The 12,563-nt window shown below is 35.4% G+C and overlaps 1 protein-coding gene across 4 annotated transcripts in view; it reads right to left on the bottom strand.

Moving 5' to 3' along the window:
- The window catches only part of LOC128237482 (5-hydroxytryptamine receptor 1D-like), a 267,463-nt gene that overhangs the window by 105,251 nt on the left and 149,649 nt on the right, over window positions 1–12,563 (bottom strand). For all 4 annotated transcript variants that reach the window (XM_052953092.1, XM_052953161.1, XM_052953224.1 and 1 more), the window contains one exon: window positions 7,967–8,002. The gene's annotated coding sequence lies outside the window, so the exon portion shown is untranslated. The remainder of the gene's footprint in view (window positions 1–7,966; window positions 8,003–12,563) is intronic.

A 12,563-nucleotide genomic window follows, 5' to 3' on the forward strand; every position in this document is an offset into this window, starting at 1 on the left:
TGTATATTATTGGTGATATGAACTGGTTATTTGATGTACATTAATGAGACGTAAAAGAACTATAAAATATTAGTCAACAAGACGGGAAAATGGGTTTCCTCTGGGAACTTCAGTTTCCCCTACAACATAAGACCAGAGACGACGAGATTGATGAATATAATGTTGCTAAAGCATGTTTTACAATCGTTGTAAAATAAATTAGTTTAAACTAAACTGAAACAAGAACGCGTCACATACATTTAACGTTCTGGTGCCCCATAAATGGCGTGTTGGCGTCATTATTTGGTCGTACTGGCGTGTTAGTATATTGGCGTTTCGCAACTTACAGGGTACTAATACGACAATTACGCCCAAATCTCAGGCGAAAACATTGATTGAAAATAAGGAGTAAGATCAGTAGATGGATGTTTTTTTTAAATTCTTTGCCGCTTTATTAGCATGCATTTACACAATAACTTTCACCCAATGCATCTAAAACTTACAAATACTAACCTAAACAGTTCAACCTAGACATTTAATACCATTGGTACCAATACTAATTTATATTTGATCGAATCACTCACGAGTCCGTTTCCACGACAAAACCCAGTACTGCGTCCTTTTTGAGAGGCCATGGCGGGGCTCGAACCAACAACTTCTTTGGTGAGGGGCGTACAGCTATACCACTACACCACCAATAGCATTCTAGGGCAATGTGAACAAACTAGTTCAATTTAGATGAATTAATTGTATTGTGATTATTACATTTGGATTATAAGAAAAAGTCTATATAAATGATGGATATGGCACATTTACAATTGTTTTATTAATAAAAACTAAACTGATTTCTCTCAAATAGCATTACTTGTATACTATACCATCGTGTTGATTCATCGATTGATGCTTTTAAAGTATAGAGACAGAGTCAAGTTAGCAGTGTAAAGATGTCCCTTGTGGTTGTGTTCACAGCTACCATGTTTCCCTCTTGTATCTGTTAGGGCTCCTCATTCCTAGGCTAATAATCCTCGTTTGTATCCAACTTTGACCATTATTGAATTTGGAGCACCGCGATATTCGCTTAGTGGATTGAAACCTTTCGGTGTAACGAAATGTTTTTCATCACAAAAGGTCGAACGTATCTCGTTAAGGCAATTATCAACTATATCAAATTAAACAATATCCATTTATCCAAATTAGCTGCTCACAATAAGTATATATATGTTATGGAATATTTTCATGAGATACATACTAACGGATTAGAGATGAGTCTCCCAATGTCTGTTTGCAACACTGTATGTCTTTTAGACCTACTCCGTCTACGGACCTATCATGGTTATTGACCTTTAATTGAAGCAGAACATGGGTTCATTTTAACTGTTTTGTTTTGTTTTCATTTATTGCATTAGCATATAATACAACACCGTTTAAGTCGCATTTCTGTGAGATATCTTCCATTCTAGGTGATCATTTCGTGAAAACGTCTGACATGAATTATTTTTATGTATAGTATGTCGGTACAACCCTATACGTAGCTGTGAATGTATGTTCGCATTTATGAAATCAAACAACCTCCTCTCCGACAGCCCATATTCAGTGTTAAAACTGTTTGATATAGCTATGTCTGTGTACAAATGTAAATGCAGATCTCTTATTTCATTTGCCATGTCTGGTAACACACCTGTGTCAACCACAACGTGGTATTTGATAACATTTGGAGACAAATTGTTATAAAGAAATACTGAATTAACTTTATAAAAAAATCTAGCAGACAAGATAGATCGATAAATATACAAGATTAAGAAGAAAATGCATCGCAAGTTGTTGGATAATTCGTTTGCAGGGAGACCGTTTGGATAGTAGAATGGCATAACAATCATGGTAGAATGGTATTACAATGGTAGAATGGCATTACAATGGTAAAATAGCATTACAATGGTAGAATGGCATTACAATGGTAGAATGGCATTACAAAGGTAAACTGTCATTACAATGGTAGAATGTCATTACGATGGTAAAATGTCATTACAATGGTAGAATGGCATTACGATGGTAGAATGTCATTACAATGGTAGAATGGCATTACGATGGTAGAATGTCATTACAATGGTAGAATGTCATTACGATGGTAGAATGTCATTACAATGGTATAATGTCATTACGATGGTAAAATGTCATTACAATGGTTTAATGTCATTACGATGGCATAATGTCATTACAATGGTTTAATGTCATTCCGATGGTAGAATGTCATTATGATGGAAGAATGTCATTACGATGGTATAATGTCATTACGATGGTAGAATGTCATTACAATGGTAGAATGTCATTACGATGGTATAATGTCACTACGATGGTAGAATGTCATTACAATGGTAGAATGTCATTACAATGGTATAATGTCATTACGATGGTAAAATGTCATTACAATGGTTTAATGTCATTACGATGGCATAATGTCATTACAATGGTTTAATGTCATTACGATGGTAGAATGTCATAATGATGGAATAATGTCATTACGATGGTATAATGTCATTACGATGGTATAATGTCACTACGATGGTAGAATGTCATTACAATGGTAGAATGTCATTACAATGGTATAATGTCATTACGATGGTAAAATGTCATTACAATGGTTTAATGTCATTACGATGGCATAATGTCATTACAATGGTTTAATGTCATTACGATGGTAGAATGTCATTATGATGGAAGAATGTCATTACGATGGTATAATGTCATTACAATGGTAGAATGTCATTACGATGGTATAATGTCATTACGATGGTAGAATGTCATTACGATGGTATAATGTCATTACAATGTCATTTCGATGGTTTAATGTAATTATAATGGTAGAATGTCATTATAATGGTAGAATGTCATTACAATGTCATTACGATGGTTTAATGTCATTACGATGGAAGAATGTCATTACGATGGTAGAATGCCATTGTGATGGTATAATGGCATTACGATAGTAGAATGTCATTACGACGGTATATTGTTATTACGATGGTAGAATGTCATTACGATGGTATAATGTCATTGCAATGGTAAAATGGCATTACAATGGTTTAATGGCATTACGATGGTAGAAAGTTATTATAATGGTAAAATGTCATTACAATGTCATTTCGCTGGTAGAATGTCTCTACAATGGTATAATGTCATTACAATGGTATAATGTCATCACAATGGTAGAATGTCATTCCGATGGTAGAATGTTATCACAATGGTATAATGTGATTACAATAGTATAATGTCATCACAATGGTAGAATGTCATTCCGATGGTAGAATGTTATCACAATGGTATAATGTCATTAAAATTAAAAAGGGAGATAAAGGTATGAACAGTTTTGTTAGAATAAATCAAACACATGTTTTGCAGTTATAATCGGGAATCAGTTGAATACAAACTAAATGGGTGCACCTTTTCTCAAGATACAACCGTCAAGAGGTAGATCCCAAAAAGGCACAGTTCAACAGGATCTCGCACTGAACATCAAACACTACTGGTATTAAGGCAGTCCATTATGATAACATCAAGCGGGTGATGCAGTTGCTCGTCCGTTTCAGCCCATAAGGGGACACAAAATCATTTAGAAATATACATAGAAAGTATAAGACCGCATAACACATATTCTTTTTACCATTGGTAAATTTGGTAAGATAGTTTCATGGTTGATGAGTTAAAGTCATCTATTCAGTTTTGCAAGCGGCAAGGACATCGCCACCACAAACAACAACAAGGCACTTGAGCGAACAAGAGACGATCTAATACAATTTTATTGGAAACCTGTTTGTAAGATATATCCAAATCTTTATCATAAAACATTTTATCGGGCAATTGTCCGTCTACGCTTGTACCAGCACTTATGGCATTCATTTCTCTTTTCCCGTAATATGCGCCCTGTTGTTGCGAGATTTTGTCCTCCAAATTGCATAAACATGACCAAACCTAAATATCAATATTAAAACAAAACAGACCAAATGCATTGCATCGCAGTGTGACAATCTCCCCAATTTGGAAATGTTATTGATTTTTCTAAGCGCAAATCGTGCTTTAAGAAATGGTATAATTTCATGGAATATTACATAAGTCAACAGGCCAGCCTAATTTGTATTTTGATTAAATTCCGCCTCCATCTCTGAAGACTCCTTATTCAAAACATTTTCTCATCAAACATGGTGTTTTGTAATTTGTATTGAAATTCAGCTGCAGTTTGTTTTCAGGAAAATTGTGTCGGATCAATAAATGGCTTTAATTTCTTGGGAAAAATGTCCGATCTGTTAGCTGGCGTTTAAAGAGACAATGGCCGCATACATCGACGTTTTATTCCAAGTTGTCATACCGTTAGGTCTAGTAAATAACAATCCGCCCAGTTTATTTGGTAAACGCATTATTAATCAAATATCCAAATAGCTTTATGATTAAGTTTAATATACTCATGTGCATTACCGGTGTAAACATGCAATGCAAACTAGAAAAAAATCTAAGACAACTTTAACATTGTTAATAACACACAAGTGTATAACTTTTAACTACTACCCTGTCAGTGTACTTCGTCTGTAAATAATTTCGTTTTAGATATTATATAGTATAAGATAAAGCAAAATCATATTTTACAGTCAACTTAAATACCACTACTTATAAAATTCAACAATATCAATCTCATTGTGTATCAGTTTTGTAAGTTGTAAAAATGTCCGTCACTTTAGCTAAGGTTTAGAGGAGAACTTTTTTAGATATATTTATCTTTTGTTCTAATCCTTTTCACTAGATCTGTTTCTGTTTGTCATTATGTTATGCATGTGTATGCTAAGGACTACCGGAATCAGTCTCTGTAGACTGGTAATTAAACAACATCAAATGCGAGTAAGGGGTTGGATTTTAAGGCCTCCACATTGCACCAATAAAACGTCTGTACATACCAATAATACAACGGCTGGAACGAGCCAAGTAGTCAAATATTCAAACCTTAACCCAGTTTAGAGAAAAAGGCAAGGGTAAAAATGGCTAGGATATTTTTAAGGACTATCGGACTTAGTCTCTGTAAGACTGGGGAAGTCAATATTCAATGAAAAGCGATCTGCTTCTATATCTCATGTAGATTATGTTATCATTGTCTTAGTTCATAATTGCAACACACTTCGTGAAATCCTGTTAAAAATGGTATTTGTAGTTGTATGTGTTTTAAAGTCATCAGCAATTACCTGCGTCCATTGTATAAAGCTTTGAATTGTTGTCCACATGTTATTTTTGGGCTACTTTTTACATTAAAATGAGCTTATTCGTTAATAGTTATTATTGGATATAAATTTAATATTCACCAATACACTACCCCTTTAGCAAACTTCGACCAAAACAAAGAAGTAACCAGTTGTTAACAATAGGCTGCTGCAGTACCATGATATCATGGCGTGAATCGAGCATATAGACCAATCTGAGTCATGTGCTATGAAAGCGAAATTTCCAGTTGTTTTTTTCTGATTTAGATCCAATTCAAACGAATGAATAAATGTTTGTGGCAAAGGTCTCAAATCATTAATAGTATCTGATATCAGTATCTGTATATATGTATTAATGAAAGGGAAAAAAACGTAGCCTACATTTAAAATAAAACATTCAAAGCAGGTCCAAATTTCTCTTTGCGTCACATATTCCAATTACGAACGATAGACGCATGCTTAGGCACCTACACAAACATGGTTTATTTGCAAAAACTGGAAAAACAAACTTCGCTTTTTAAAGTACTAATTTCGTGTGTTTCATTAATAAATTTTGATTTCGCTAAATTCTTAAAAATCTATTTTTACTGCATAATTCAAACAGTATTCGGCACGACACTTTCTGCAGGACTATTTTTGCATCTTCCTGTTGAAAATTAAATGAGGAATTAAAACGTGCTTTTGCCAACTGGTACCACAAGTAATGAAACACTTCACCAGCATGTCCGTTGATTGGACGTGTCTGACTTCAATTCTTGTTTAGGAGAACACCAGATAATTATAAGTGTATTTTGTACACTAAATGTTCTTGTTTCAACCCTTTACAACAAACCCCAATATTGACAGCCTGAAAGGTATAGGACTTAGCAAAGACAAGGAGAGAACATTCACGGTTAAGGGATACTGCTGCAATATAAATGGAACTTCTGATCAATTAGTTAAGTAATTTCTTAGATCAGACTTGTTACTTTACTTTCTAGTGCGGCTAACTAAAGAACAGGCATGGTTCTTACTAATGAAATCATTGACACATATAACTGTTTGCATAACTAAATTAACACAGATCACCAAATATGACCGACAAACATGATTCGAACGCGTTGGTTAACAAAATACAGCAATGGTTTATGTACCGATGGATGTGGCAAACTATTACAATAAACCAACATTAGGCAATACACTTCAATAAGGCAACAATGGTATATTTGCCAATGCATGAGGTAAACTATTACAATAACGCACCAAGGGTTTATGTGTTAATGATAGAACAGAACATAACATCTACATCGATTAAAAAGGTTGTTATAATCCATGGTCATTTAAATAATATACCATTTGAAAGGCGGCTGCCATTAAAATGCATTAGACAGAATATACTTATACAAAAAATGTATGGTGAGAAAATATCAGTAATGATACCAAGGGTTTCTAGTATTAGCTGGTGATTCAGGGGCGGTCATATACCGTATTAAGCTTAACAGGGAAATATATCTGGTGATTCAGGGGCGGCCATATACCGTATTAAGCTTATCAGGGCAATATATCTGGTGATTCAGGGGCGGCCATATACCGTATTAAGCTTAACAGGGCAATATATCTGGTGATTCAGGGGCGGCCATAGGGGCGGCCATATACCGTATTAAGCTTAACAGGGCAATATATCTGGTGATTCAGGGGCGGCCATATACCGTATTAAGCTTAACAGGGTTATATATCTGGTGATTCAGGGGCGGCCATATACCGTATTAAGCTTAACAAGGCAATATATCTGGTGATTCAGGGGCGGCCATATACCGTATTAAGCTTAACAAGGCAATATATCTGGTGATTCAGGGGCGGCCATATACCGTATTAAGCTTAACAGGGCAATATATCTGGTGATTCAGGGGCGGCCATATACCGTATTAAGTTTAACAGGGCAATATATCTGGTGATTCAGGGGCGGCCATATACCGTATTAAGCTTAACAGGGCAATATATCTGGTGATTCAGGTGCGGCCATATACCGTATTAAGCTTAACAGGGCAATATATCTGGTGATTCAGGGGCGGCCATATACCGTATTAAGCTTAACAAGGCAATATATCTGGTTATTCAGGGGCGGTCATATACCGTATTAAGCTTAACAAGGCAATATATCTGGTGATTCAGGGGCGGCCATATACCGTATTAAGCTTAACAAGGCAATATATCTGGTGATTCAGGGGCGGCCGTATACCGTATTAAGCTTAACAAGGCAATATATCTGGTGATTCAGGGGCGGCCATATACCGTATTAAGCTTAACAGGGTTATATATCTGGTGATTCAGGGGCGGCCATATACCGTATTAAGCTTAACAAGGCAATACATACTCTCGTTGCTATACTTACAATGTATGATTTATTAACAACAAAATGATAACATCCTATTTCGTAGCAAATGCTTCGTACACGAAAATAGAAACATTATTCAAAATAGCAACAGTTTCTGTATTCAACAATTATATCCCTTTATACATATTTGGACGAGTACGATGAAATCGTGGAATATACATTATTTAGTTTATATGTCTGAATATAGGTTGTATTCATTCAACAAATAATATTCATTTTCTATTACATTACAATGTGTGCACTTTTTGTGTTCAATAAATCACCATATACATCCATGCTATATGTGACTGCCCTTCTTAATTGTACTGCATGCATGCATGTGGATAAAAAAGATACTGTTTACGTGGCATAAATTATGACATAACAATTTGCTCACCTAAGACGGTCAAGTCCGTGACTTCATTCTCCGTATCTGAAATATATAAGAAAATGACAATAATAAGTAGCATTTAACAATACGACATAAGCAGATGACATTTATAAAATAATCTATTAAAAGGGAATTCTAAAGGACATGCTAATAATGGCCGTGAATTATCGAATGACGTATAAACTAAAACAACAGATGAACTACTGTAATGTGTTGAGTAATCTAACCGTGGAACCGCCATTTGAATCCTAAACATTTATGTATTGAAATGCTCGTTCCCATAACTTGAACCAAATCAATTAAATATAATTATTTCCGTTTCAAAATTGATGATTTGTCATCTGCTTCAGATATGAAACGTTTGGCGGAAAGGTTATTGCAGAAATACACGTGGTTTTCGTGGTGTGCTTTATAAGAAAGTTGAAGTTGTTGTTCACCATCCGAGTTGTTTTATTTGACAGCGATAAAATTTATTTATTTAGTCAGTATGTCACACGCGAACGTCCTTGTTTTTTAAGAGTTTTATATCGAATCGTGTTGTTGTTCTTTTAACAATGTCATGTAGTGTTTGTTTGTTTATACTACAGACACATACGTGTAGGATTCTCGTATGGCAAAAGTATTCCTCTATCTGATGTTTCCTAATACGTGTAGGGGACGATTTAAAATTGCAGAAGAAGACTTCCTCCGGAAGAGCGTAACCTGTCGGTAACGTTCAAATGAATCGTATATAGCAAGCGTATCAATGATTACATTAGTTTCGTTCCAGTTGAAGCAACCATGTCAACATTCTCATCGCCTTACGCTCCTTGTTGTATCGTTTTGAACGGATGACATGGCCGCCGTCAAAAATAACACTAAAATGACAGACATCTCGAACCCCAATAGGCATCACATTGCCATGATTTAGGACTTCGTTTGCACATTTTAACTTTCCAGGCGTTTCATGCGCTTAACATTTATAACAGTACATGAACATTATACATTAACGCGTATTGAATTTGATGTTGCTGTATATATGTGATTATTGAATATACATGGCCTAAGTGCATTATTTGTTCATACTCGTTGCTTGGATGCGGTGGGTACAGTTTTCCAGAGCTTTTTACAGTTCATAATTGGGTTGAAGTTTTATCTGCGTGTGTGATGTTTGATATCCATGAAGCGTAATGTAGCATATGTGGACGATTTGCATGCAATATTGAACCTATATATTCACATTTGAAATGAAATTGTTTTTACAAATATATTGTTTTGTACATTAAGTATGAGTATCTTTCGAATTGTGTTTATCGTTTTAACTGAACTCTTTCATAAGTGTATGTTTCATGCAATGTTTACTGATCACGCTTCAATACTATGTGTAACACATATACGCTGCCAATAGCAAACCCTAAAAATAAGCGTGCTTCAGGGTCACGTCCGGTTTAAATAACAAATCCTGCAGGCGATGGGACACTTGCGGTCGGTAATAATTTCTGAAACGTCATGGGCTAATCTAGAGAGAACGTCAATACTGTATGTTATCTTCCTACCTTTCGACGTCATTCTGCTAAACATAGAGCGCATTGAGACAAAAAAATGGGTTAAAACGACATGAATAGAAGTAGTTCTTTGGAGTTTGTGGTCTTAAGACTACCTGCGCGCATGCGCAGATAGTCTAAAAATCACTTTGTACACAACAACACAGCTCTGGAATAGCATTTTTAACGGACAGGTCGTAAACTGTATATTATATAGTTGACGGAGAAAAGTCGAAAACTACCGAGTGAACTATCGGTGAACACCGTCGACACACGATATATACTCATAGGAGTGGCACTTGTACACTACGGGTGAATGCGAAAAGTTTCTAAATGACATTAAATAAAGAAGAAGATAGAACCTTTTCGCTTTAACCCCTAAATCGTTTTATAAGAACAAAATATGAAAATGACACAGATGCATTTTTCATTGTTCATTTGATCGATACAATGCCGCATTGTCTACATAAGGCCAATATCTACCTGGATTAACAAGGTCAAGTACAGTTTTATTGTTCAAATTTGTTGATGGTTCATTTAAATTAACAACAAGATTTTGAGGCCTGGAAATAAAAAAAAAATCAATGAAATTACGATATATATGTCGGTCGCATTCAGACATCCTTAACATTTCAAGGGAATCGGTTTGTGCAATTTGAGGTATTTTTTTGTTTTTTTTATCCTCGTCAAAAAAGATTTACAATAGAAAACTCTTGTTCAAAACAGACTAAAGCGTGACTGTTTTAAACCCTAGCACATTCCAAAAATATTTCACTTTACAAATATCTTTGTTCACACTGCAGCCAAGAATGTTTACATTTAGTCGAAAAGGGAATACTATAAATAAACCCTGGTCATATAAGATGCAAATCACGCAATTTGAACTGTTCCATGCTTCTTTAAAAAACACACGAAATACTGATGCCTTTTACCAGAATAACAGGTTTTAATTGCTTTAACTAAATAAACTGGAACATTTCATGATTCTTTACTTTACGTCATGGTTCTCAGAACCCCAAGTAGAATGTCGCAATTCACTTTTATTACGGCAAGATCATAACAAAAGCCCTCCAGTCACGCCATACGACCCTAATGATCCTGTAAATAAGCTCTTAAATCACTTGAATCATCAGGTTTGGTCTTCATTTACATGGTCTTATACTGACTTAAAGGGGCTAGACACCAGATAGTCAAACATCGACAAATACATTATATCCACAAAACAAGCAAAGACCGATAATTCATCTTTTTACATGATTAAGAGAATATTTTGTCGTTGTCTCAGCTGAGTTTACCCGTTTAGAAAAGGCTCATTAAGGTCTCCTTGTTTATAGTGTTTATATTTAGCATGTGAAAGTCACGTGATAAAATACTAATTGATATAAGCAGATACTGAGAAAGATGCATGTGTCATAAGCCATGTGATACATTTTATGGAAGTTTTTGACAATTGCCTTTTTTCTTGAAATTGTATCATCTGGTGTTTAGTCACTTTAAGATTATTGGTAAATGTCAACTAGAACCACGAGAAAGTAAATTTAACACTAAAATAGTTGGAGCCAAACACTATGGAGGCTATTCGTTGCCAAAAGTCCAGACGTGTAATTCCCACAGTGTGCTTCTTAATCGTACTAAATATCTCTTACATTTGTCAATGTAGACGTGCTATTTGTTGTTTCTATTCGTCAGTGTTTCCGTATTGATTTGTCATTTGTCATTATAGTAGTCAAAATGTATATTTGTCAGATCGACCCTGTATAAACTCACTAAAACATAGATCGTATAACTTGCCTTTAACAATATGATGATGTAATTTAGAAAGCCGAATCATGCATATGTAAAACTGCAATCCTACAGTCGACACTCGCATTCGTAAAATGAACATTTGCAGTCCAACAAGTCAAGGTTTACAAAAGTCAATTGACAAGTTCAGAATTACAAGGATAGACGATTTCGCCTATACCTTATATGGTAAATGTCACCGGAAGAAACGAAGGTGAATGGGCGGAGCTAACGAATCAGATTTTGTTTCGTTTATTTCCGTCGAATCAAGCAAGGGAGATAACATCTTCGCCTACCGCCTGTAAATTCCCGGTTGTAAGTCCGAGTACTCTCTCTTTATTTCACAATAAAAACTAAAATTAACTTTATCTTTTATTTAATTTTGACGATCAATGTTCCTAAATGGGTTATAAATCACCATATTATTTAGTCAATTGCTGTTGGGTGTATCTGAGCTGGGCTCACGGACCCAGATTTATACTGCCACTGTCAGTTGTTTTTTTACTTATATACCCAAGCAAGCAAAAATTGTCCATTTATTTTATTTACAAGTGAACCATGGGCGGGTCGTTCAGTGGGGGGGGGGGAGCTGTAGGGCCTGTGTCCCCCCTCCCCCCAGTTGGCCCGCAAGTAAACTTAAAGGTTATTTTTTTGTCAATATTTCTCAGAAAAATTCTAGGGGGAGTACCCCTTAACCCCACTTCCCACATTTTAAACATATTTATGTCATGCCCTCTCGAGGGATCATGTCCAAAAAGTTGTGCCCCTAAGTAACGCCCCTCTAACGCAAGTCCCTGTTCAAAACCTGCTCCAGCAAACCCACGAAACTTTTGATGGACATCATAATGATATCCACCTAGTTTTGTCTGATGTTATACATTTACTATCTTAATAAGCATGTATGGTGTAAACGTGTAATTTCAATACATCATTGAAACAAAATATCCATGTGGATGGAAGAACAGCCCTCCATACCACTTGTGTCCCCCGGTTATGAATTACGGGATCTGCCACTGTGAACCATAGCAATCAAGTGGGGAATTTCAAGAACATGAAAAATAGATATTGTGAGTCTTTGATTAGAAAAACAAACGCGCGATTTTCCCCCTCCAAATGGGCTAGGTACGCTTCACCTAAATGTGAAAAAAGCCCTGACTGTTGAGTGTGGGTGGGGTATAAAAGGTAGCAGCATCTAATAATAGTTTATTAGCAATAAATTGACTTCATCATTAAAATACTTTATTAATTACCTATAAAATAATATTCGTTACAGTATAATGTACGAGTTATATGACGTT

The sequence above is a fragment of the Mya arenaria genome, chromosome 1, assembly GCF_026914265.1.
Source record: "Mya arenaria isolate MELC-2E11 chromosome 1, ASM2691426v1".
In the NCBI taxonomy this organism is placed as follows: Eukaryota; Metazoa; Mollusca; class Bivalvia; order Myida; family Myidae; genus Mya; species Mya arenaria.